At 48.4% G+C, this 24,526-nt stretch overlaps 2 long non-coding RNA genes across 3 annotated transcripts in view; one reads left to right on the top strand and one right to left on the bottom strand.

The window, feature by feature from the left end:
• The window catches only part of LOC110341574, a 47,510-nt gene that overhangs the window by 6,450 nt on the left and 16,534 nt on the right, over nt 1–24,526 (bottom strand). The window contains exon 2 of the long non-coding RNA XR_002383541.2: nt 641–788. This is a non-coding gene — a long non-coding RNA (uncharacterized LOC110341574). The remainder of the gene's footprint in view (nt 1–640; nt 789–24,526) is intronic.
• On the top strand, nt 8,780–13,258 carry LOC121141891. 2 transcript variants are annotated; one of them, XR_005878821.1, is made up of 3 exons: nt 8,780–9,105; nt 10,583–10,760; nt 12,990–13,258. It is a non-coding gene; the product is annotated as an uncharacterized LOC121141891 (long non-coding RNA). The 2 variants fall into 2 exon arrangements; XR_005878820.1 differs by having other exon boundaries at nt 8,782–9,105; nt 10,594–10,760.

Consider the following 24,526-nt stretch of genomic DNA (forward strand, 5'->3'; position numbering starts at 1 on the left):
GAGCATGGAGGAGACACATTCCTTAAGAACTACGCTCTCCCTTTCCCATTAGCAACCACATGACAGTGGTTCTTCAGCTGTGTGTGTGTGTATGTGTGCGTGCGTGTGTGTGTGTGTGTGTGTGTGTGTGTGTGTGTGTGTGTGTGTGTGTGAGACACTGCATGACCATCTCCCTGATGCCTGCTGGAATTCTGTCTGGTATCACCTCACGTGGCTTTTGCGCATGCTGTTACTAGCACTGAGCATGTGTATGTGCAACTAATTGCCCAGTTTCCCTGCAGCCCCTGATTCTCTGCGCGTTGACCGCTTGTGGGTCTCTGCCCTAATTACCATCGGTTTCTGATCTGACAAATAAAGCTCGCCTGAAGATCAGAGTGCAAAGCTAGCCACAGTAGCCAGCCAGAGAGGCCAGGCAGTGGTGGTACACAGCTTTAATACCAGCAGCCACACTAGTTAGCCATAGAGGCCGGCTGGTGGTGGTGTACAGCTTGAATACCAGCATTAGAGAGGAATATAAGACTGGAAGGAGTCAGTAAGTCTGCAGTCACACTGAGGACAGGATCGCCCCTTTTGGTCTGAGCCACAGGGTGGTCATTATTGTAGCTCCCGGGGCTTATGGCTGCATAGAACTAATGCTTACTTTTTCCTTCAGTGGTGTGCATAGCGCCCTCCAACACTGTGACAGCTAGACAGTAGGGATGAGGCTTCCGGGTCAGTAGCAACATGACTTCTCCGTGTTCCATGACTCAAGTGTGTGGTGGCTTCAGCAATAGCCTCACCATCAGGTTCTGGAGAGTGAACAAGAGCAATAGCAACAGCCTGGAGTGTCTGGTGGCTTATGGGACCTCACTGGCCATTTCTGTCACTGGGGTTTTCATCTGGTTAGCCTATGGTGTCTAGAGAGCGCTGCCTCCACAGAGACACGCTCTGCAGTCGCCGGCTTCCACGCGGCTTTCTCTAGGATGTTAGCTGTCCTTACCCACGCTTCCCCTCCCCTAACCTCCCATCCACACTCCCACCCGCGCTCCATCTCTCCTCCCCCGAAAGACGCTCCCCATGGCTCCCTAAGATCTTCCCACCTCCACGAGCACTGCAACTTAAATACGAGTATCCGAAGACTCGGAGCTAGCAGAGGACACATGAGAGAGGACGCACGTTTGTCTTTCTGTGTCTAAGCCACCGCACCCTGACGATTTCCAGTTCACCTGCCCATCTGCAGGTTTCAAATCCCAGTTTTCCTTAATGGCTGAGTAGTGTTGCATTGCGTAAAGGCAATACATTTTCATTAACCATTCATCAGCTGATGGGTGCCTACGCTGTTTGAACAGAGCAGCAGTGAACACAGGTATGAGGGCGTCTCTGTAGGAGAGTGTGTACATATATATATATATATTATAATATATATGTGTGTATATATATATATATATATATCCTTTGGGTATATGCTTTAAGGCGGTTAGCTAGATCATGTAGACTGATTAGATTTACTATCTCTGACTTCCATAATGGTTGTACCATTACACTCCCACCAGCAGAGAATAAATGCATCCCTTTTCCCATTTCCATTTATTTGTTTTAAATCTCAGCCATTCTGACTGGAGTGAAGTGAAATCTTAAAGTAGTTTTAGTTTGCATTTCCCTAGTGGCCAAGGACATTTCAAATTTTAAAGGGTATTTATTAGCTCTTTGTATTTCTTGTTTGGAGAGTTCCATGTTTCAGTACTTGTTTTCTTGATGTTCAGATGTTTTTCAGTCGTTCGTATTTCCTAGACATTAACCCTCTGACAGATGTGCGGCTGATAAAGGTTTTCCCATTCTGTAGGCTGCCTGGGTTTGCTGTACAAAAAATTTTAGTTTCATGAGGCTCCATTTACGGGGTGCTGGTCTTCATGCTGGCGCCACCAGGGTGATGCTCAGAAAGTCCTTCCTTGTGCCAATAAACTGATGGGCATTGCGTTCCCTACTTTCTCCTCTGTCACACTCAGGGTATCAGGTCTTATTTTGAGGTCCCTGATGCATCTGGAGTTGAGCTTTCCGCGGGGTGAGAGATGCAGATCTAGTTTCGCTCTTCCTACGTGTAGCTGAGCAGCACTATTTAGTGAAGACACTCTACTCCTCCTAATGTATATTTGCCCTTTGTAAAACAATCAGGTGGCTGTAGGAAGGCACACATATATCTAGGTTATTAATCATGTTGTACTTACTGTACTGATCACTGTATCTGTTTTTATGCCATTACCATGAAGATTTGTTACTATGCCAGTACCATGCAGTACTCTGTAGTGTAACTTGAAGTTCGAGAGAAACCACCAGCAGTTTTTTAAATTGCTCAAGATTTTTTGGGCTATCCTAGGCCCTTTCATGTTTCCATAGGAAATTTTAATTTTCTTTTCCATTTCTATGAAGGCACACTTCCAAGTCCCTTTTAGAAAAGCATTATTGTTCTGATACCAAAACAGAAAGACCCCAAAAGAAAGTAAAATTATAGAAAATCTCTCTTATGAACACAGATGCAAAAGTTCTCAATAAAATACTTGCACACTGAATTCAAGAACACAATCCTTCACAGAATGACTCACCCAAGTTAAATCAAAATGAATTAAATAACTTATATAGACCCATGGCATCCACTAAAGGAACAATTAAAAGGTCTCCTGAGTACCGAAGTCCCAGTTCCTGATGGATTCGGTGCAGAATTTTACCAGACCTTCAAGTGTCACCACTTCTCAGACTATTCTTCAAGGTAGAGAAGGGAGAGACATTTTAAATACAGTCTCCAAAACAATACAGAGAAACCCTGTCTCGTAAAACCAAAAAAAAAAAAAAAAAAAGAAGCCCTTGGAGATAAGACCCACCCTAGCATTACAGGAATTGGACACACACACACACACACACACACACACACACACACACAGAGGGAGGGAGAGAGAGAGAGAGAGAGAGAGAGAGAGAGAGAGAGAGAGAGAGAGAGAGAGAGCATTCATCCCTATCTGCTTCCTGTCTGTAAATGCAGTGTGACTAGCCATGTCACATTCCTGTCACCGTGACTTCTACACCATGATAGACCACATCTGTTCAAACATGAACCAAAACAAACCCTCCTTCCTTTACATTGCTTGTTGTTGGGTATTTAGTCACAGCAACAAGAAAAGTTAATCCAGTGGGTACATGACGAAATGAGAATGAGTCATATTGCAAGTATAATTTCCTCAGTATATAAAGAACTCCTGCAGATTATAAAAATAAGACAAAAGATGAGCAAACCCATAGAAAAATAGGCACAAATACCAGGCAGGCTGTAGACCTACATATGGTTCTTTTTTATAAGAATTTTAATTTTTTATTATTTTTGATGATTAAAAAATAAGTTTAATTACTTATTTTACATCCTGTCCTCAGGTTTTTCTCCCTCCTCTCCTTCTAGTCCCCACTCCCAAAAAATCACTAAAAAAGTAATGACAAAATAAAATTAAATTTAAAAGAAGAACCAAAACAGACAGGTGGATCAATGGAAATGAATCAAAGACTCAGACATAAATCCACACAGCTAGTAATATCTAATTTTTGACAAAGAAGCCAAAAATATACACTGGAAAAAAGAAAGCATCTTCAACAAATGGTGCTGGCATGTAGAAGATTGCAAATAGACCTGTATCTATCACTCTGCACAAAACTCAAGTCTAAGTGGATCAAAGACCTCAACATAAATCCAGATACTCTGGACCTGATTAGCAGAGAAAGTGGGAAATAATCTTGAACTCATTGGCACAGGAAATAACTTCCTAAACAGAGTGACAATAGCACAGGCACTAAGATTGACAATCAATAATGGAATCTCAAGAAACTGAAAAGTTTCTGTAAGGCAAAGGACACCACCAATAGGGCAAAACAGCAGCCTACAGAATGGGAAAAGGTCTTCACCAACCCCACATCTGACAGAGGGCTGATCTCCAAAACACATAAAGAATTCAAGAAACTAGACATCAAAATCCAAATAATCTAATTTAAAAATGGGGAACAGATCTAAACAGAGAATTCTCAATAGAAGAATCTCGAATGGCCAAGAAATGCTTAAGGAGATGCTCAAAATCCTTAGTCATCAGGAAAATGCGAATCAAAACTACTCTGAGATTCCATCTTACATCTGTCAGGATAGCCAACATCAAAAACACAAGTGACAGCTCATGCTGGAGAGGATGTGGAGTAAGGGGAACACTCCTCCACTGCTGGTAGGAGTGCAGACTTGTACAGTCACTTTGGAAATCAGTATGGCAGTTCTCAGAAAACTGGAAATCAATCTCCTACAAAGACACAAGACCCAGCTATACCACTCTTGGGCATGTACTCATACCACAAGGACACTTGCTCATCTATGCTCATAGCAGCTTTATTTGTAATAGCCAAACCTGGAAACAACCTAGATGTCCCTCAGCCAAGGAATGTATAAAGAAAATGTGGTTCAATGGAGTATCACTCAGCTGTTAAAAACAAGGACACCAGGAAATTTGAAAGCAAATGGATGAAACTCAAAAAAAAATCTTCTTGAGTGAGGTAACCCAGACCAGAACAAGAAAGACAAGCATGTTATGTTTTCATTCATAAGTGGATATTACATGTAAAAAAAAGGATAACTATGCTATAATCCACAAACACAGGGAGACTAGGTAATAAGTAGGGTACATGGAGGGACACCCGGATCTCCCTGGGAAGAGAAAACAGAAGAGATTTCTTGAGTGGACTGAGGGCAGGCGGGGATGGGAACATGAGCGATCAGGTTGTGGGGTGATCAGGTTGTGGGGAGGTGGGGTACTGAAAAAGACCACTGGAAAGGGACTCTCCCAGGAATCTATAAGAAGGTCCCAGCAATAGTGAATATGTAGCCTGAACTGGCCATCTTCTGTGGCCAGATTGGTATCTAGTCCAATTGTCATCAGAGAGGTTTCATCCAGCAACTGATGGAGACAGATGCAGACCCACAGCCAAACATTAGGTGCAGTTCAGAGAATCCTGCAGAAGATGTGGAGAAAGGATTGTAGGAGCCAGAAGGATCAAGGACACCACAAGAAAACCCACATAGTCAACTAACCTGGAGCTCACAGAGACTAAACTGACACCAGGGAGCCTGCATGGGACTGATCTAGGAAACCTGCATATATGTGACAGTTGCATAGCTTGGTGTACATACACATGGCTCTTAAACATAGGAAAACATACTCAATGCCAATCATTTAAAAAGTGTGTAAACTATACATATACGATTTTTACAAAAATATCAGAAATGGTAAAATTCCACAAATTTGAAAAGCACCCCTTTTATCTTGTGTGGAATTGAGATACTCTCTCATACATTGTTACCATGGACCTGATTGGGCATCTCCTGCAGAGGTACTCTCTCATACATTGTTACCAAGGACCTGATTGGGCATCTCCTGCAGAGGTACTCTCTCATACATTGTTACCAAGGACCTGATTGGGCATCTCCTGCAGAGGTACTCTCTCATACATTGTTACCAAGGACCTGATTGGGCATCTCCTGCAGCGACACCTTCTCATACATTGTTACCAAATACATGTTATAAAAGATCCCTCAAAACATCAGCCTCTCCAGGGTGACTAGGAAAAGGGCAGGTGTAGTTATGAAAGCCTTTTCCTTCCCTTGTGTGATGCACAGCTTTGGACTTGAACCCTATGATCCACTGATCCACTTATTCAAGAGTTAGATAAATCAACCTTCAGCCTCGGGAAGCAATTAAAGAGCCCTATCTGCTCACACTGCCTCCCTCATCCCGGGAGCAGCCTGGCTTCTCCTCTGTCACAGAATGAACACACATCCTCTTGTTTTCACATGGCCTCAGGTGGGCATAGCAAATCCCTGCAGGCCACAGGACTTGCTCAGGCCTGTCTGCTGAAGTCAAAGGTTATTTTAGAACCTGTAGTCCAGGAATAGGAGGGAGCCCCTGATCCCTAAGATGAAAAGGCAATGCTCAGAGGCAGCCTGTGGGGGGATGTCTCCCATTGCATGTTCCCCAGAAGGCCTAGGAGGCCCAGGACTCGGAAGCCAAGCTTTATGGGAATTTCAAATTGACTTCTAGTTCCCTATCCCTGAACACCTGACCAAGGAAAGCTAGAAACCTTTGCAAAGGAAGCTGGCGTCTGAAGCAGGCAGTAGCTGTCTTCAGGCCCTAGCCCCAGGCTCTTAACTAGCCCAGGATAGGCGTGAAGTCTGAATACTGGAGTCTGTTTTTGGTTTTGTTTTGACTTCCCCCAGGGAAGGCACTCTGTAATGCAAGCAGCAGGCTTGTTTACATCCTAAACAGGCCTTCTGATGACCCTGTGGCTACAGAGACGGACATAGCAACTCACGCTTTGAGCAGGCAACTGGGACAACACTGGCCACAGGCCACTCTGGGTCTCTCCGGGTTCCAGCGGAGAAGGGGAGAAGGATTTATTTCACCAGAATATGCTTCCTCTGCCTGAGTCACTGCCTGCCGGCAGATAACCACGGAACATCTACAGTCCCAGCTCAACCTGCAGCATCCCAGATGCTCACAAGCTCCAGGGTTCACTCTGCCTTCAAGGCTCCTCCCCAAAGAGAGGCAAGTGATGGTAGAATAATGCCTGGTCCCTAATTGCTTTTGGCCTCCTTGAAGCCTCTGCTTCACAGCTCCCCGTTCTCAGATCCCCCAGGACAGCTCAACCTTCCTAACGCCGAGGCCCTTTAACACAGTTCTTCATGCTGCGGTGACCCCAGACGGTAAATCTGATTTCATTTGCTACTTCATAGCTGCAATTTTGCTACTAGTGTGGATCTTAATGTAAATATCTGATATGCAAACCCTGGAAGCCATAACAAGTCTCTCAGAGCGGAAGCACTGGCAGTCCTGACAAGCTAGGCTTCAGCCACGCACCCCACTTCAATAGGCCAATTAAGAACACAGTTAATAGGCAGGAAACCTATGAACAGCAAAATGAAAGGGAAAGAAAGGAGACTTGGTGTGGCCACATGGGGAGAGGAGCACACAGAGAAGTCCAGCGACAACCCTAAAGCCACATCTTTGTGTCAACACCAAGTCTAAGTTCAAATAGAGGTCAAGGGACTGGAGGGATGGCTCAGTGGTTAGGATCACTGGCCTCTTTTGCAGAGGACCCCCATTCAATTCCAGATGATCCAATGCCTTCTTCTGGCCTCAGAGGACATGGGGCATGCATGTGCTACACGTACATACAAGCAGACAAAACACACATGTGAAAGTAAATACTCCTTTAAAGTAGAGGTGGAGAGGTATCTTTAACAAAGAAGTCCTGGCCAACGTGTGGTCCTCCCCGTCCCGATCATTCCCAAAGATCTTTTGCAGAGTGGTGACAATCTGTCCCAGCTGTCAGGAATGTCTTCTGGACAAAAGCTCCTCTTTGGCTGGCCAGCACTAGGACTCAAATTTTTCCTTCTCCAAGGAGAAGCTCCGTCTTTGGGGTCCATTGTCTCCATAGTCTGACCACCAAAGCAAAGGTCCTGGTGTCTTTTTGGTATATGTTCACTCCAGGACCATCGCACTTATTCCTCCCCAAGCTCAAATGGGATCCGGAGTAGACACCCTTGCCACCCAGCTCAGAAGTTCTGCTGTGGACCGAGGCTTAGTAACAGTGGCTGCCAACTCCATCTTTACCTTCCTTTGATCTTCTCAGTAAACAGCGGACTTCCGTGTAGAAATGCCACCGTGCATGGAGACAAACCCTCCTGAGGATGAACCTGGAGCACAACGCACCTGTCCTGACCCGTCCAGCCATTCTTGGGATCCTGAGAACCCCTCCAGAATGAGACTTTAGGACCCACTCTCAGACTCTGGAGGTGGGGGAAATTTATGACCAGCTTTTAGCAGAGCAGATGGGAGGATGATTGGGTTCATTTTTCTAGGTTTTATGGCTGCCTGGGGGGGGGGTTCTAGTTTCTCTGTTGCCATGGAGAGGAGAGGGGACAGAGGAAAAGGAACAGCAGGTTTGGAGGGCTGAGGCTGCCCGTGCTGTTTGACATCACCGCCCTGAGCCTGCTGGAGCACCTGCCTTTGTCCTAGGCTTGAAATGATATTCTGAGCCTGGGTCCCTACCTCGGGGCTTTGGGGTTGTCTATGGATATGTATGTTTCTCCTCTGCGCATGCGTTCTTCCTGAGGCGGTTCACTTTGCTCCAGGAAACAACACCTGTGTCGTTTCCTCCTTGTTTTTCTCTCCCAGTTCCTATATTGGTGTCTGTCATTGTCCTCTGTCCTTCTAGCCCCTTCCAGAAAGAAACCCCTGCTCTTCCCTTTTGGGCAGCAGCACCTGGAACAAGGGTTCCTGCTTTCCGGGTTGGCTCCAGGTTTGAAGGGAAGAAACAGGTCCCGGGCCCCGGGAATGGTTGATATAATCCATGCGTGCCTTAGGGGTCTGTCACCTCCCCTTCCTCCCACGGGCAGACCACCCCCCCAGTCTCGTCCTGCGCCCATCCCACCCTCGCTCTGCTCAGGACAAACCAGCATGTCCCTTCTCAGTGGCTCTGGAATTTTCCGTGCCTGTCTGAATCACAACACCGCCTCCCTGGGTCAGTGTAACTTGTGTGGGACTCTTAATTGTTATCTTTGCAATTCGATCCTTCTTTCTAGACCCCATGGTTGTCCCAGGGTTGGCGGATCAAAGAAGACACCCTGTCCTTTATCCCCACTACATACACCGAGGTGCCAAGTCCCACCCAGGATTTGGGGGGGGGTAGGGTGGGGAGCAATCTCAAGCAGGATTTATAGCTTAAGCGGACAAGGAGAGAATCAGAGTTTGTCACATATGCAAGGAAAGCCACCATCAACCCTCCCACCCACTCCACAGTGACACACACCGCCGGTTTCTCGTGGATTTTTGCGTGTATAAAGCTGCTGTCGCAGACCTGGAGGGGCAGCGCAGTTTGGGTCCTAAATCAACAACAATCAGGCCAGGCTGGGCGGGAGCCGGGCGATAGCAGCGCTCAGCGCCTCCAGGGGCTGCGGCGAGCGCTTGGAATTTTCCACCGGTGGGCAGAACCGCAGAGCCGCGTCCCATTGGCAGAGCGCGGTGGCGTCGCCGCGCGCGAGCGTGTGCAGAGGTGAGCTCAACCAGCCATGCACAGTGGGCTCTGCAGAGGCTCTGACCCACCGGGTGGGCGGGGTCCGCAGGGAGGGAGGGAATGGGGTGGCAGGTCCTCAGCCACCGCTCTCTGCAACCAGAAGGGGCGGGGGTGGGGTGGGGTGGGCTCCCCTTTGCTCAAACCCCGTCCCCCACCCCTCTGGCCTGACCCCAGGCCCCCTAGTCCCTCTTCCTGGCCTTACTTAGCCCATTAAGCGCGTTGCCATTAATAGATCCCCTTAGGCGGTGACTTTCACGGACCCGGGGATCAAGTCAGTATGGCTGACCCAAGTGGGAACCCATTCCTGGTCCAGAGAAAGGCAGTGAAGGGCGGTGGGAGCAGGAAGTGGTCGTTTTGCTTCTGTCAAACAAGAGAAATCCCTACACACACCGACTGTTAAATACGTGCAAGACGGGAGTCGCCGCCGCGTCCAATCAGCGCGCTCACACAAGGCTTATTTAAGGAATTTGTGTGGGAGCCTGGCCTGCTACAGATTTACAGCAGCCCGTTTACTTTCTCCCCGGGTTGTTCAGTTCACCCCAGTGACTACCCCTGGCTAGCTGGAAATGGTTGCTGGGTGAAGGAATGAAATCCTTGACTACTTTCTTTCTTTCTTTCTTTCTTTCTTTCTTTCTTTCTTTCTTTCTTTCTTTCTTTCTGTCTTTCTGTCTTTTTGTCAGAAGACTATAGATAAATTGTCAGTGGAGATGAACAGAACCACAACATATTCTCCCTCTCACAAAATGATAAGCTTCTGTAATGAGCACACCTGCCCAGAAAGTGTTAAGGGACCTCAGACAGAGATTTACTCAATTCAATGCACCAAGCCACCATTCCCACTTAATAATAAAAAAAAAAAAAGAAATCCTTGACTACTAGGTAAGCGTGAGCCAAATCATTTGTCACGTGACTTTGAACAAATCATGGTTTCTTTGAGCCCTTTGCTCTAATAAACGAGGCTAGTAGGCTGCTCAGAAAGTTAAATGGAGAACTATTCTCTGGCTCAATCTCATCCTTCGGTGCCAGAACTTGGCAGCACTATCTATCTAGTGCAGACCGACCAGAGTTCGCACCCCAAGTGTCCGTGACCGGCAGCTGGGAAAACAAAAGGGCTCCCGTACGTGGAAAGAAGGGGCTCGCTGCTAGGTCACACCATACTGGCTCTGGAAAACGTGCCAGGTGGGAACGGCGTGTGCAGATAGAGGCCACACAGCGACACGCACAGGCTGAGTCAGTCCATAGAGACCAGCACGGCTGAGGGTGCGGAAACTGGGGTACAGGGTGTGTGCGAGCACCTATGGCATGGACCAGAAGGCTGATGGGTGGGGCCCCAGTGTTCTCAGTTACTGCCATGGGGCTCTGTGAAACGCCAGATTTTATGTCAGGTGGAATTCCTCTCAATAAAACAGTTTTATTTTGTATTTATATTTAAATGTTTCTCGTTCACGTGTGTGAGTTTTTTTCTAGGGGGAGCACATGTGAAGTCTGGAGGCGGACATCGGGAACCGTCCTTATTCACTGTTACTCCTCCACTTTGTATGAGGACGCAGGGTCTCTCAACCAAACCCAGGACTCCTGCTATCCAGCTTACCCTGGGGAGCCCCTGCCTCCACCTGCCTGGGCTGGAATTCCAGGTAGACGACCATGAACACCCAGAATCAGTAAGGGTTTCTAGGGACCCGAGCCTGGGTCCTCGAGCTTTCAAGGGCTGCAACAGGTGATCCATCTCCCCAGCACTTAAAATGGTTTTTAAGGAGGCTAGTAACACAAGCAGCTGCCTGAAGACTAATTATAGAGTCACCTATAGAGAGAGGTTAGACCAAGCTAAAAGCCTGGTTCTAATTCCCTCTAGAGTATTTTCTAGCATGGGGGGGATGCTTTTTCCAAAGCTTTCAGCTCGAATTCAGACAATGCCCACTGCTCAGGGCTCTGCTGCAAGTCCCCTGCCCAGGGAAGACAGAGTAAGGGAGAGCTGGGGGCTTCCTGCTGCTCTAACCCAGGGCTCTGCCCTGCTCCCCGGTGCTGGCCATCACCTTCCTGCCGGTCTTCGAGGCTCCATGGAAACCATTGGAAGGTTCAGATGACAGGATTGTGTCTTTAAAATGTTCAACCCAGAATCCTTAGCACAGCTCTAGGACAGGCTATCTGGGCTGGGAGTCAAGCTGCCAGGACTCGTGTGTGTCCTGACTCTGCCATCTTCCACATGGGAGGCAGGGAAGCGGTGGGGAGCAGGGTATCTCAAGCCAAGGCTTTTGCAGGAGTCCATTTTCTTACCTAACCAATGGGGATTGTTGAAAAACCTATTGAGTAAGCCAGTGTGTGTGTATGCTCGCGCGCGTGTGTGTGTGTGTGTGTGTGTGTGTGTGTGTGTGTGTGCGCGCCCGTGGTGGAACCCATGCTCAGCAAGCTGCCATAGAAGAGGAGACACGTGATCAACAGACGTGGAGGGGCTGTGCTCTCCTGTGGGATACTGGGGTGATGAAGAGAAAGGTCACTGAGCGCCTTCAAAGTACAATGAAGCTGCTTAGACGTGATGTAAAGCCATGCAGACCTCTGTGTGGCAGGCAGGGACAGGGAAACCCTGGCTCAGAGGTCAGTGACGGGAAGGACACGTGGTTTGAAGGAATGGCCTGAATACCTGAATATAGAGCAAGCAGGAGCTATCCCTCAGGCCACCATCCCAAGATATGAGTGACTCAAAACTGGGGGGTGATACTGACATTTGTGATCTCCCACAAGGCGCACAGAGCATTCTATTCTGGCCGTGGAAAGCTCTGTCCCGTGTAATGGGAAGCCCTCAAGGTTTGTATCTGTGGTGCCAAGGGGGTGCCGTCCTTAGAAGCCAACATCCCAGAAAAAAAAAGGAATGGTTAGCAGGGAGAACACTGCCAGCCTTCAGATTCTGCAGTCTTCCAAACACACGCGCAGTCTGCCCACTGCAGACTGGTTCCTGTATCCTAGGATACCAAAAGACACAACACTCACGTTCCTTATAGAAAGTGGCATGGTCTTTGCATAGAACCTGTCACATCTTCCCACATACTTCAGAGCTGAATCTGTGTGTCTGTGTGTGTGTGTGTGCGGATACCCACTGAGGCCGGAGATCCCTTGGAGCTGGAGTTAGAAGCAGTGGTTGAGCCACCTGACAGGGGCGCCTGGAACTGAACACTGGTCCTCTGCAAGAGCAGCTCTCTCTCAACTGCTGAGCCATTTCTCCAGCCCCTCTACCTGAAATGCTTTATGTGTGTGGTATATTACTGCCCCCTCCTCCCATCACAGACATAGACAAAACACTTCACGCTGGATGGCAGAAGCTCGGAGTGAAATGTGCTGAGTGAGTGAGTGTATTCAAAGGTCAGGACCAGAACCAACCTCAGGGGTGTCGTCCTTCCCACGTAGTAATAGACGCATATTGTAGAAATGTTTAACTGTATTTGAAAAGCAACAGGAGAATTTTAAGAACGGCAATCTGGCCATTCGGGAATTTGAAGTTCTGGCTTCACACTTTAATATATACAACTACAGGTGTCCAGCGTGCACCTCTGGAGGGGTCATAGGTTCCTGTGTCCCAGTAAAGGACTTAGAAACACGAGGATAACAGCAAGCTCACCGAGGGGACTTGTTAGGAAGGAATGCATTCCCAAGGGAGGAAGTCAGAGGGACAAAGAGAAGGGTAGAAGTCTAGATGAGCATTTCTCTGGTGACTAAGCATGCTGAACAATTTTAAAAATGGTTGTTGGCTGTTTGTATCTCTTCTTCTTCAAACTGCCTGTCAGTTCGTTGACTGGCAATTTTGTTGTTTAAATTTTGCAATGCTTTACATAGTCTGGATATTAAGCTAATTGTTCTCTCTCATATCTAAGCTTCTTAGACGGGAGTAAGTATGGACAGAAGCCGGGGAACTGAGTCCATGAAGCAGAAGCACTAGGCTGTGGTGGAAGAGGAGTATGGAGGCCACAGAGCATCTTCGAGGGGACACCAACTGTAGGATCTGACTGTCACTTGAAGGTAGCCACGGCTGCTCTGGGTGAGATGGAAATGGCTGATGTTCTCCAAGGCCAGCATTTCCTAACACCTGAAGACTTTATACTTACATTCGGCATTTTAATAGAAAAGTGACATTTGCTCCCTACAGTTTGATGAGTGAGCCCTTTGCTTTAACAAAATCACATGAGTGTGGGTTTTTGTCTTTTGTGTGTGTGTGTGTGTGTGTGTGTGTGTGTACCAAGAGACAATTATAAGAGAAACATTTTCAAACCATTACTACAGCTGCACCAAATTCTTGGGCCTGTGAAGGGGTTGGGGCATCCCCCACAGAAACAAATAAAATTACAGAGCGGGAAAGATGAGGAGTCATTATTGTCACTGTCTAGATACCCCAGGACAGCTCTGGGGTGACTGTGCTGCCTGCCAGGGGCACACGGAAGGGGGGGCTGCCCTCTATGAGACACAATTGGAAACCACATGATTTTTTAATGCTGTATAGTGTTTCTATAAGTGATGATTTATTGATAACCAAGCCTTGTTTTTGGACATCTGAGTTGCATATGGGCCAGGAACAGTGTTCAGCTACAAATATCAAGTCCCTAAAAGACGGAGACTTCAACAAATGAAGATTTTCCTTCTCTGCTATGAGGAAATGCATGGAAGGATGCAGGGTCAAACAGATGCTGTGCCGAATCTTCCCTAAAGTGTTTCCTAGTGTGGTCTCCCTGTTTCCTTCTGTGGGCATCTCTTTGCCAAGCCCCAACTGCCAAGAATTCAGAAAACACGTTTCACCCCCTCCCACTGTGAACCTGAGCTTCTCTGAGTAAAAGGGGAAAGATTAGGAAGCGCCAACCGATTGCCATGGAAACCCTTTCCCCAAAGCTTCCCGCATCCTAAGATTGCCCCAGCATCAAACCATCGGGAGGAAACCGAACCTCCGGACAGCTAGCATCCCTGTAAAAATGCACTGGTTTTCACTCTCATCTGCAGTGTCCAATGCTAGAGGGCCTACAACACACACATTGCCACGGTGGCTTCTTGTCTTCAGACGCTGCTGACTGAAAAAGCAAATTTTTCGTGATTGTCTTTAATGGTTTAAAAACGTTTGATTCACGGCAGTGTGGTGTGTGCGCCTTGAAGCCATGCTGAGATCCTATCAAGATCCAGGCTCTGGTGCCACAGTCATGGATGAAAAGTTCTCGGATGGCACGGGAGCTGAAGGCCCACAGGCCGGATGGAGCCATCTCTGGGCAGCCCGTCACCCGTGAACCCTCTTTATGTCACAGGCACAGGTCAGAGTCCAGGGGCTCTGGCTGAGGCTCCCGGCATTTTGTGTCCCAGGACAGAAAACAATTGGGCCAGGAATAGTGGCAGAAATAGAGACATTTACCAAGAAAGAAAAAGACACTCTGGGAATGGATGTAGGCCAGAGATCTGGGGGTGTCACAGCTCCAGGGCCCTGGCCACGAGCGTCCTGATTCTTTATAGGCATTACATAGTAGTGCACGTGGAGCCTCAGGTGATTGTCATTAGTTTTGAGCATGTTTCATTCTGCTACACACAGCCCACAGCCAGAGTGATTTCTAGTCTTCCTTTGCCCTGGTTTCTTTCATGCTTTTCTTGAGGACTCTGGAACCTCCATTGCCACCCTGTCCTCCTACCTCATTTTCTACATGTCTTGCTTCCTCTGCGGCTGCTGGCGTCTTCTCCTGACTCTGCTTTCTTTCTCCCTGTGTCTCTGCTTGGATTTCCCACCTGGCTATATTCTGCCCTGCCATGGGCCACAGCAGCTTGGCCTATCAACCAATAAAAAGCCACACACAGTCACAGTATACAGAAGAACATCCCACATCACATGGGCTTAACCTATGGTAACTGTTTAACAGAGCTGGCAACAATGACGGCCTATCCCCCGGGGGCATAATTGGTCAGGTGTGGCTCTTTGTTCATACCTGCAAATGTCACAGAGTCAACTACAGACATAGCCAGTTCAGTGGCTTCCAACCTTGGCTGCATCTTTGAGGCCCCTGTGTGGGAAGATCTCTGGGGTTCTGTGTAAACCCCATGCCCCCTGGTGACTCCACGCTGTGAAAAGCACCTGACCACTAAGGGATGGCATCCGACACTGCTGATACCGAGGCCTGGGGGCGGGGGAGACAACCTCAGTTACAAGGCAGGGAATAGGAGCCCTGCTTGCCCCTCAGCAAGTAATTAAGCCCATATTGATATCCATCTCAGAGGCCAGAGGGAATGAATGGGGTTCTAGGATCAATTTCTCTCCCCAGAGCAAATGTCTTTCTGAACTCCATTTTCCTCCTCAACCCCAAGTCCATTGTGCAGCATGTAAGAGCCAGTCTGGCCTGTAAGTGGACAGAATAAAGATAAAGCCACGTCTTGTTCAACCCTGCTTGCAAAAGCTCACTCAGCCAATGGCGACGGAAGAATGAGGCTTTAATGCGTGGCCATTAGACAGGGCACACGCTCCCGGCTTCGGGCAGATGGCATCGAGACCTGCTTTTAAAAGGAGAGGCGGTGTTTTCTTTGTTCTTGCTCACAAGTGACTAGTTCACGATGGGCAGCCCCAAGACCAGCCCTTTGAAGATGACATTATTCTGAGATTAAGGGGCTGGAAGAGGTAGAATTTTGCCTTCCAAGGACCTGATCATTAGACATGCGAACATGGATGGAAGCAGCACTATATTCTACACGTGTGTCCAGTCACTAGATACAGCACCACCACACCCCACAAGTGTGTGATCACCAGATATAGCATCATTGCACTCCACATCATCGTATAATCACTACATATCAATTTAAAACATTCTTAAATAACAAGAACATTTTCAGTCCCTTGAGCAAACTGAATCCCACCCACTGTCAGGAACCTCAACCCCAGTTCTGTCTCTTGTCATAAATAATTCACTCAAACCAAGGGACTCCTGCCTGTAGATGCCACGTCCACCTGCCACTGCACCCATCCCCACAGCATGGGTCCCAGCCTTCCTCTGCCACCGTCGGTTTGTTGGCTCCTGAGGAACGGATGGAAGGTTGCGTGCCTCAAAAGGAAACTTCCCCAAATGCAAACACACCATTCCAGTACGCCATTACTACAGGTCACACGCGTCCCAAGTGGGAGGGTGGAGAATGGAGGAAGATTGAGGGGTTACACACCAATCCTGTGGCTGCTGGAGCTCGCAGAGAACTCCCCCCCCCCCCGTAAGCAGCAGCAAAAGACTCTAGCAGCCTCCGTTCACATCTCTGACCGCGCGATGAGCGCAGCAGAAGATACACAAACATGATTTCACCGGTCTTCCCCTCGCTGCCAAGGAACGCGCCTGTTTAATCAGTGAGGACATGTCATAGATGCAAACACATGACAGGTGTCCCTAGCCTTCCAGAGTGGTGTGTACGTGTGCTTATGTGTGTACATGTGTATGTGCGTAAGGTATATGTGTGTGGTGTGTGCAGGTGTGTAGTGTGTACAGGTGTATTGTGTGAGGGGTATGTAGGTGTGTAGTGTGTACAGGTGTATGTGTGAGGGGTGTGTGTGTGTGTGTAGGTGTGTAGTGTGTACAGGTGTAGGTGTGTGTAGGTGTGTGTGTGTACAGGTGTATTGTGAGGGGTGTGTGTGTGTGTGTGTGTGTGTGTGTGTGTGTGTGTGTGTGTTTGAACTGTTTCTGAGCCCTAAGCCAGGGCTGGCCTTGCAATGAAGACTTGGAAGTAAATGGGTTGAACTTTTGCCTGGAGCAACTTGGACAAGAGTCTTAACACACTGTATGGCCTTGGACTTTACATCAGCCAATAAACATAGTGAGATTTCCTATGTACATATGAAAAGGTGTGTGACGAGGAATGGATTGCCTCGTAAAGCCATGGGGGGGGGCTGACCAGTCTTGAGACTTGCAGGGTAATGTCAGTAGTGAATGTGGGGTCCAGTCAGTACCTGATGGGATTTCCAGGCTCTTCTGTCTCAAAACTAAAAATGAGGCAGAGAAACGCAGAAAGCATCAGTTTGTGAAGAGATAATAACTTCTAGACAGTGGCCGGAGCAACAAGGAGGCTAGGAGCTCAATGGCACCACACCCACAGGGTCGTAACCTTTATAGGTGACTTGCCTATTGCCAACATTCCTCTGTGTTTGTAGACAGTGGGCTGTCCGGCACGTCCTATCTGTTGGCCTCTTCCGGTATTCCTCTCTGCCAGCTGGAATCTTTCACGTGTTAACCTCACAGTCTCTCTTGCAAACATTTTTCTGGGCCTCACATCCTCCCCTGCTCCCCTGCCACCATGAGGCAGACGGCCAGTTGAAAAGATGCCCTGTTGACCCAGACGAGACTAAGCCATCCTGACACCTCAGTGACATATGGGTCCCTCTTCCGAGTCCCATTACAAGGCATGGACGGTGTGAGCCCTGCTCTTCTGGCAGATAAAATGGACCTGAAGGACAGCGTGTGGCTGGGGAAAATTCTAGATGACCTGGTAAAGAAGGCAGTGGCTGAACTCCACAGATGAGGCTGCAGAGACAGCGCAGTGTCTCTCAGACTATGAGATATTTGGGGTTTGGCAAATCCTAAGATGTTGGCTGCCAAGTCCTGCTGCCCCCTCTGTCTCTGCCCTCCCCCCCCCAGTACATTTTGAAGAAATTAAACCCATATGTTTCTAATTTGCTGACATGTAAAGATCTTCCAAAAGTGGTTTTTCAAGACTGGTTTGGACAGAAGGAAGCTACAGGAACCTTAATTATTGTTATTTTTCATTTTGAAACACAGACCTGTGCACTTACATAATACATGCTGTGCCTACAAAATCAGAGCCTGGTTTTATCTTGCTAAAATACTTTGTCCTGGGCCCATCAGACACAGATAGCTGAAGCCATTAGAGGCCAGTTGGAGAAGAGAAACTGTGAAGTCAGCCCCCAGCTGAGAAATCCACCTTGAAAAAGCTCACATCGCCCCTTTGCTCTGTGCTGTGCCTAGGAATCGCCAGCACTGATATCTAAAAGTAAAGCTATATGGATTGGGGTGTAACTCCCGATCTCTTTGTGCCCAGCTTCACAGAAACTCTTGGTAAGGAGACTGTGGATCAAATGGTTCCCTTCTGAACCAGTCTCTCCTGTCCTGCTCTCTCCCGTCTAGGCTTTTTCTTTGGATTTCTCCCCAAGGAGCCTCTGCTACCCTGAGCTCCTCCCATCAGAAGCGGCAGCCTTGGTCTAGGGTGGCTGGACCCTCAGGTCCCTGCTCTAGGCCCTGACTCTTTCGGGAGTTCTCCAGTCCGTTTCCACCATGCTTGCTTCAGGTCTGAGGTGTGATTGGCAGGCACTAGTCTTTTGACAGCTGGGCCATGAGGTGTGAGAGGCTGGGAAACGCTACAGCCTGTACACCTGCCTTCTCCACGCCCACAGCTGGATGACTGAGTGAAGCCAGACTCCCTGCCCTGCTTGCCCTGGCGCTATAAGACATCTTTCCTTTTCTTTTTTCTTTTTAATCTTCTGTCTCTAAAAATCTAGGTGGACCTCACTGAGATGTCTCTTCTGGGGGAAGCTGTGACCTCTCAAGCCAGCTCAGGGCACTTCCCTGCACAGCACTTTCCCTGAGAGTGGTGGGAGGGGACACTGAGTCATATGCATTATTAGTGACTTGAGGACAAGGCCGCCTGGACAACCCACTCTTGAGATGCCCGCATTACCCTTTTCCCAGTGTCCAGCACCATGGAAGTGGCACAGTCCTGTCTGTCTGTCTGTCTGTCTGTCTGTCTGTCTGTCTAACTACCCACCAGCTATCTGCTGGGTCAACTTCTTCTGCAGCCCTAATACCAGTCATCAGTCAGTCATCACCAGGGTGGCCCAGTACTGTCAAGGTACAAACGTAATTAGCATGCTATCGGACACTCGGGAACCAGAAGCTACCAGATACATTTGCAAAGGCTGCTGTTACAAAGAACTTGGCCAGGGCGGCTCAAACATGGGTATTTTAGTTGCAGTTCTGTGGGTCAGAAGTTGAGATCAAGGTGACAACACGGTTGAACCAGAGGGACAACCTGTTCCAGGCCCCTCCCCTGGACGCTGGTGGTTTAACTGGTGTTCTTGGTTTCTCCGAAGCATCACCCTTGTCTTCATGTTGCTACAATGTTTTCCCTTAAATCTCCGAGCTCATATTCCCTCAGGTCATATTGGATTGGGGGGGCACCAAAAGACCTCACCCTAACTGGATCATCTACAAAGACCCTGTTTCTAATTAAAATCTGTAATCATTAGTTTGTCAACTCGACACAATCTAGAATCACCAGCAAGTACAGCCTGACTCCGTGAGTGTCTGGATTAGGATTGCATGTGGGCGTGTCTGCGAAAGATTGTCTTGACTGTGCTAACTGATGTGGGAAGATTCAGCCCGATGTGGATAGTCCCCTGGATTTGGGTCTTGGACAATTTAAGATCTGAGGAGGTCAAAAGATGCCCATTCATACAACAAGGACATCTGTTCCACTATGTTCATAGCAGCATTATTTGTAATAGCCAGAACCTGGAAGCAACCTAGATGCCCCTCAACTGAAGAGTGGATAGAGAAAATGTGGCACATTTACACAATGGAGTATATTCAGCGGGCGGGGGGGGGGGAGGAGGGGGATGGACAATGGAATCTTGAAATTTGCTGGCAAATGGATGGCACTAGAAGAAACCATCCTGAGTGAGGTAACCCAGTCACAAAAAGACAAACATGGTATGTACTCTCTCATATATGGATTTTAGACATGAATCAGGGGAGTGCCAGCCTACAATCCTACTGCCAGAGAGTCTGGGAAACAGAACCTTCATCCAGCGACTGATGAAAGCAGAGGCAGACACCCACAGACAAACACTGAACTGAACTCCTGGAATCCAGTGACAGAAAGGGAGAACTGATGAGCAAAGGGGTCAAGACAGGGCTGGTTTAACCCACAGAAACAGTTGACCAGAACAAGGGGGAGCTCTTGGACCCCAGACTGATGCCATGTGGACAGCACGGGACTGACCCAGAACCTCTGAAAGTGGGTGTCAGTGAGGAGGCCTAGGCAATCTATGGGGCCTTGGGTAATATTTACCCCTGGTATACAAATAGACTTTGAGTGCCCATCCCACAATGAGGGATGCTTTCTCAGCCGGGACTCTCGGGAGAGGGCCTAGGCCCTGCCCTGGATGAAATGACAGTTACTGGAGATCCACCATGGAGGGCCTCACCCTCCCTGGGGATCAGAGGGAGATTGGATGGGGGGCTGGAGGGCCTGGTGAGGAGGGCCAGGGAGGAGGGGAGGGAGAGGGAGCTGGGATTGACATGTGAAACAAGCTTGTTTCTAACTTTTAAAAAAAGGAAGAGGAAAAAAAAATAAAATAAAAACTCCTTCCTACATCAAAAAAAGATCTGAGGAGGCAAGTAGGAAGACACGTGTGAATTCATGCTCTCCATGCTCTCAACCATAGTTGTTCCTACCTCGAGCTCCCCACAGTCATGGAGCTGGGGCTGTGAGGTGAAATCAGCTCCTTATCTCCCAAGTTGCTTTTGGCTAGGGTGTGTCATCACAGCAACAGGGATGAAACAAGCCCTGTTCACGGACGCCAGGAATTGATCCCACGGCACCGAGTCACAGTCCAACATGTGTCCAAACTAGTGTGTCTTTTGAGAGTGGAAGGGACCCCCGTTAACAGTTCTGTGGTTTGTACAGGCCTGAGCCGGGGCTATCCCAGACCCTGGGCCGCCATCCGTGGCTGCAGCGTCTCCCAGCCTTTCCCAGGGAAGGACGTGTTTTTACCATTCCTGCAAATCCCTCTTTGTTTGTGTTCTCCAGGAGCCCGATGTGTTTTATACACAGTCACTGACCAGCTAGGGATTAGCTGTATCCGGCTGGAGTTAATTCACTGTTTCCAGTAACTAAACACAAGTCCAATTTGAGCAATTAATTCGTTCGGATCAAGTCCCGTCCTCTTCACACCTGCTCCCTGTTAATTGGCTCCTTTCCTCCCAGGGACAGTTGGAGCACTAGAGACCGTTTCCTAGGACTTGGATCAGACAGGCCTCTGCAGATACTTAAACATACACAGGCCACTTGCCTGAGACAGCCTCGGCCCTTCCAACGCAGTAAGGACACCTCTCTCCTTTAGATGTCCCTTCATCTCTTCCCAAGACAAGGGCGTGTTCCCAGTGGGGTTTCTTTCTGAGACTGGACAGGAGTCGGATGCTTTAAGTGCCCTTCTAATTAGCGGAGTCTGTTATGATTCCCCGGGATAATGAGATAGGAAACAAAGGCAGCACCCTCCCCACCCCCATTTCCTGATTTTTTTTGTGGCCTATTTTCTTCCTTTTGGAAGATGACCCAGTGCTAATGAGAAACAAGTCACTTATTGTTGAGGTACAAATAGAAAGATAAATGACATCAGTAATTAAGTCACAGGCCTCTTGGGTATAATGGAGCCATTTGTTGGGCAATATTATTCGATTAATTAATTCTATTAAGGCTACCTTGCTTCTCCGAGCGCAGCTGTCAGCTCTTATAATTTGTATTGTACAAAACCAGAAGAGGCTGAAGCAGTGTGTCACAGAAACACAGCACCCCAGGAAACACAGCCAGTGGACTCTCGGTTCTGAGTGTGTGAAGCACTCAGGGGCCATCCCCAAGTCTCTCCGGCTGTGGTTTGGAGGTGTCCTCCCAAGTCCCATGTGTTAGAAACTTGGTCATCAGCCTGTCATGACCTGCTGGGGTGGCTCACTGGGTACTGAATCCTTAGCAGCCAGGCACTTAACCTGGCCGGTCCAGCCCGCCTTCCGGAGGAGAGGTCATGACGGAGCGAAGATGGCCACCCTGGATCAGCTCTGCTTTTATCTCCAGGCAGACTCCAGGCCTTAGGCATAGGGCTCACACTTTCCCTGGAATAGCCCAGCGCCACCCGCAGTTAATTTATACTTAGATTACGAAGCAACATCGATGGCTCGAAGGATTTGTCAGCTGGGGAATGAGTGCGAAAACATTTTCTTTGTTTTGTTCTCTGTGTCTTCCCCAAATCCCACCTGTCCAAAGATGTTCTTGAGGCTTGACGGAGCTTAGAGATCTTCTCTGGTTTCCATGAGAGATTCAGACACTTGTGGGCCAGCTAGAGCCGGCTGGAGACCTGACAGCTTTAGAATTACATGCGCTGATGCCTATGGTGACCCATTTCAGCATTTTCCACATTCACTTCTGAATCTGATTCACAGGGAAAGCAACCCAAGCAAGAGTCAACTGCCACACCCAGGGAGAGAGAGAGAGAGAGAGAGAGAGAGAGAGAGAGAGAGAGAGAGAGAGAGAGAGAGAGAGAGAGAGAGAGAGGACTTTCACACAGGGAGGGAGGTGATTTTGGAGAACAGTCCAGGAGAACAGTCCAGAAGACAGGAGTCTGGGGGTGAAACAGGGCGGGAGGAAGAGGAGGGAAGGGGTCCCTCTCATCTAGGATGCCTTGAGAAATGCCTCCCCGAACCTCTGGCCTCAGGAAGGGAAAAGACCCTTCGGCCTTATGTCTCCTCGGTTTTTCGCCAGGGATTGCCTGCTGGGGTGTCTGTTCACTCCTTCACACTTCGGGGCTGCACGCGCTTGAATGCTAGACCATTGTCTCCGAGACGCCCTGGGAAGAAAGGCAGGCGTTTACTAGACCGAAACAAGGGGCCGTCTGGCGCCAGCTGCATACAGCTGGTTTTCCCAGCAATGGCAGACATCCAAGGCAGACCAGGAGGTGAGAGGTAATCACAGGAGTCTTGCTCCAGTACGGTGCACCATGAAACAGGCCACACAATTTCACTGTATCGGCGTATATTATAAACTTCATGTATGTTAGAATCCTTAATATTATCACCAAACATGAAGGCTAAAGTCCAGTGCCAGGAGAGTGTGTCTAAAACCCTTAAGCCTTACAGTGTTACAGTGTGGCTATATAGATGCCTCGTTTCTAGAAAGTTCTATGTTTTTACTTTAGCATCTAGGAACCAGTACCTAAACAAATTTCATGGCAACCATTTCAAGGCCACCAGATACAAGAAGGAAGTCAGTGAAAGTCACTTTTGTCACAGCTGTTTGACACTCAGATTAAAAACTAGGTTGAAGTTAGCTAGAAGCTGGGCTTAAAGATGGCTCTCACGACCATTCATGTCTGCAATTCTTACATGCTGGGCTTAAAGTATCAACTGCTATTTGTATCCATTTGTTCCCTTTAAATGAAAACCAAAACTTAGTATAATTATCACTATCCTTTCTGCTACATTTGGGTTTCTGATGTCCAAAGTCATTTTCCCAAGGGGCAGACCTTGATGCGGGACAGGCCATCTTCAGAGAAAGTGCAGATAGATGGTCATGGGGTCATATGCTGAGTCGTGAAGATGAATTCCATCATGGCACTCATATTTTCAGTGTTCTACAAACGTTCCATTCTGGACACGGACTGAAAGGCACATAGCTAAGAATAAAGGCCGCTTCAAACCACGGTGACGGCCCGCAGATGAACGGCCACCAAGCTCCACTCAGCAGCCTTACAAGTTGTGCACCAGCCCAGAAATCCCCAAGGACAATGCTACTCAAAAGCTCTCTAAAAATTCCTAATCACTGAAAATGTCAGAAACATACAAAAGTGTGGAGAGCAGAGTAAGTCCTCAGCTGCATCACCCAACTCAAGCAGCCTCACGGCCGGTCTTAGAGGCGAACTCTCTGCTCCTACAGACGGGAAACCTAGGAAGACTTTCATGCCTCCCTGGGGCTTGTGACCCGCTGGCTCCTTGGTTCACTAACCTCATTCAATCCTCTCTTTATAGGAGGGAATGCTATCTTCCATCCCTCTCTCTGGCTATTTCTCAGGCTTGCAGCAAATGAAGTGCACTCTACGACTCGGCCGCAGAGACATACAATCCCAGTGTTAAAGGATGGAATTTTCCAATGCGAGAAGCTGTCTAAGTGCAGAGGAGTGTTGCCATGAGCGGAGACTCCTCAACACAGAACCTCCGGCCGGCCTCCGTGCAACAAAGCCACCCAGCATCTGCATGAAGGCTGAAGGGAATAAATCTGACAATGGAGTGATTGTCCCTTCTCTACCAGCTTACCCCTTGGTGGGCTGTGCTGGCAAGCAGACACTGCCGAGGCCTTCCTACTGGCCAGCAAGCCCAGAGGGCTTGTTGCTTTCCAAAAGACACCATGAGTGTGGTCACCGCATTATCTCACAAGGCAGAGAGAGGTGTGCAAGCCAGCCACCCACTTTGGCTCATCGGTTTACAAAGAACCCAGAGGTGTGGCTTGGCTTTCTGGTTGTTGGTCCAACCATTTGCCTCCCATGCTAGAAAACCAGCAGACGTCGGCCAAGAATCTGCAGTTCCCTGACCCTTAAAATAAGGACCAGTCCAAGCAGTGTGTCCATCCAAGGAATTGTTGG

Source organism: Mesocricetus auratus, unplaced genomic scaffold, assembly GCF_017639785.1.
Source record: "Mesocricetus auratus isolate SY011 unplaced genomic scaffold, BCM_Maur_2.0 Super-Scaffold_100008, whole genome shotgun sequence".
Taxonomy (NCBI): Eukaryota; Metazoa; Chordata; class Mammalia; order Rodentia; family Cricetidae; genus Mesocricetus; species Mesocricetus auratus.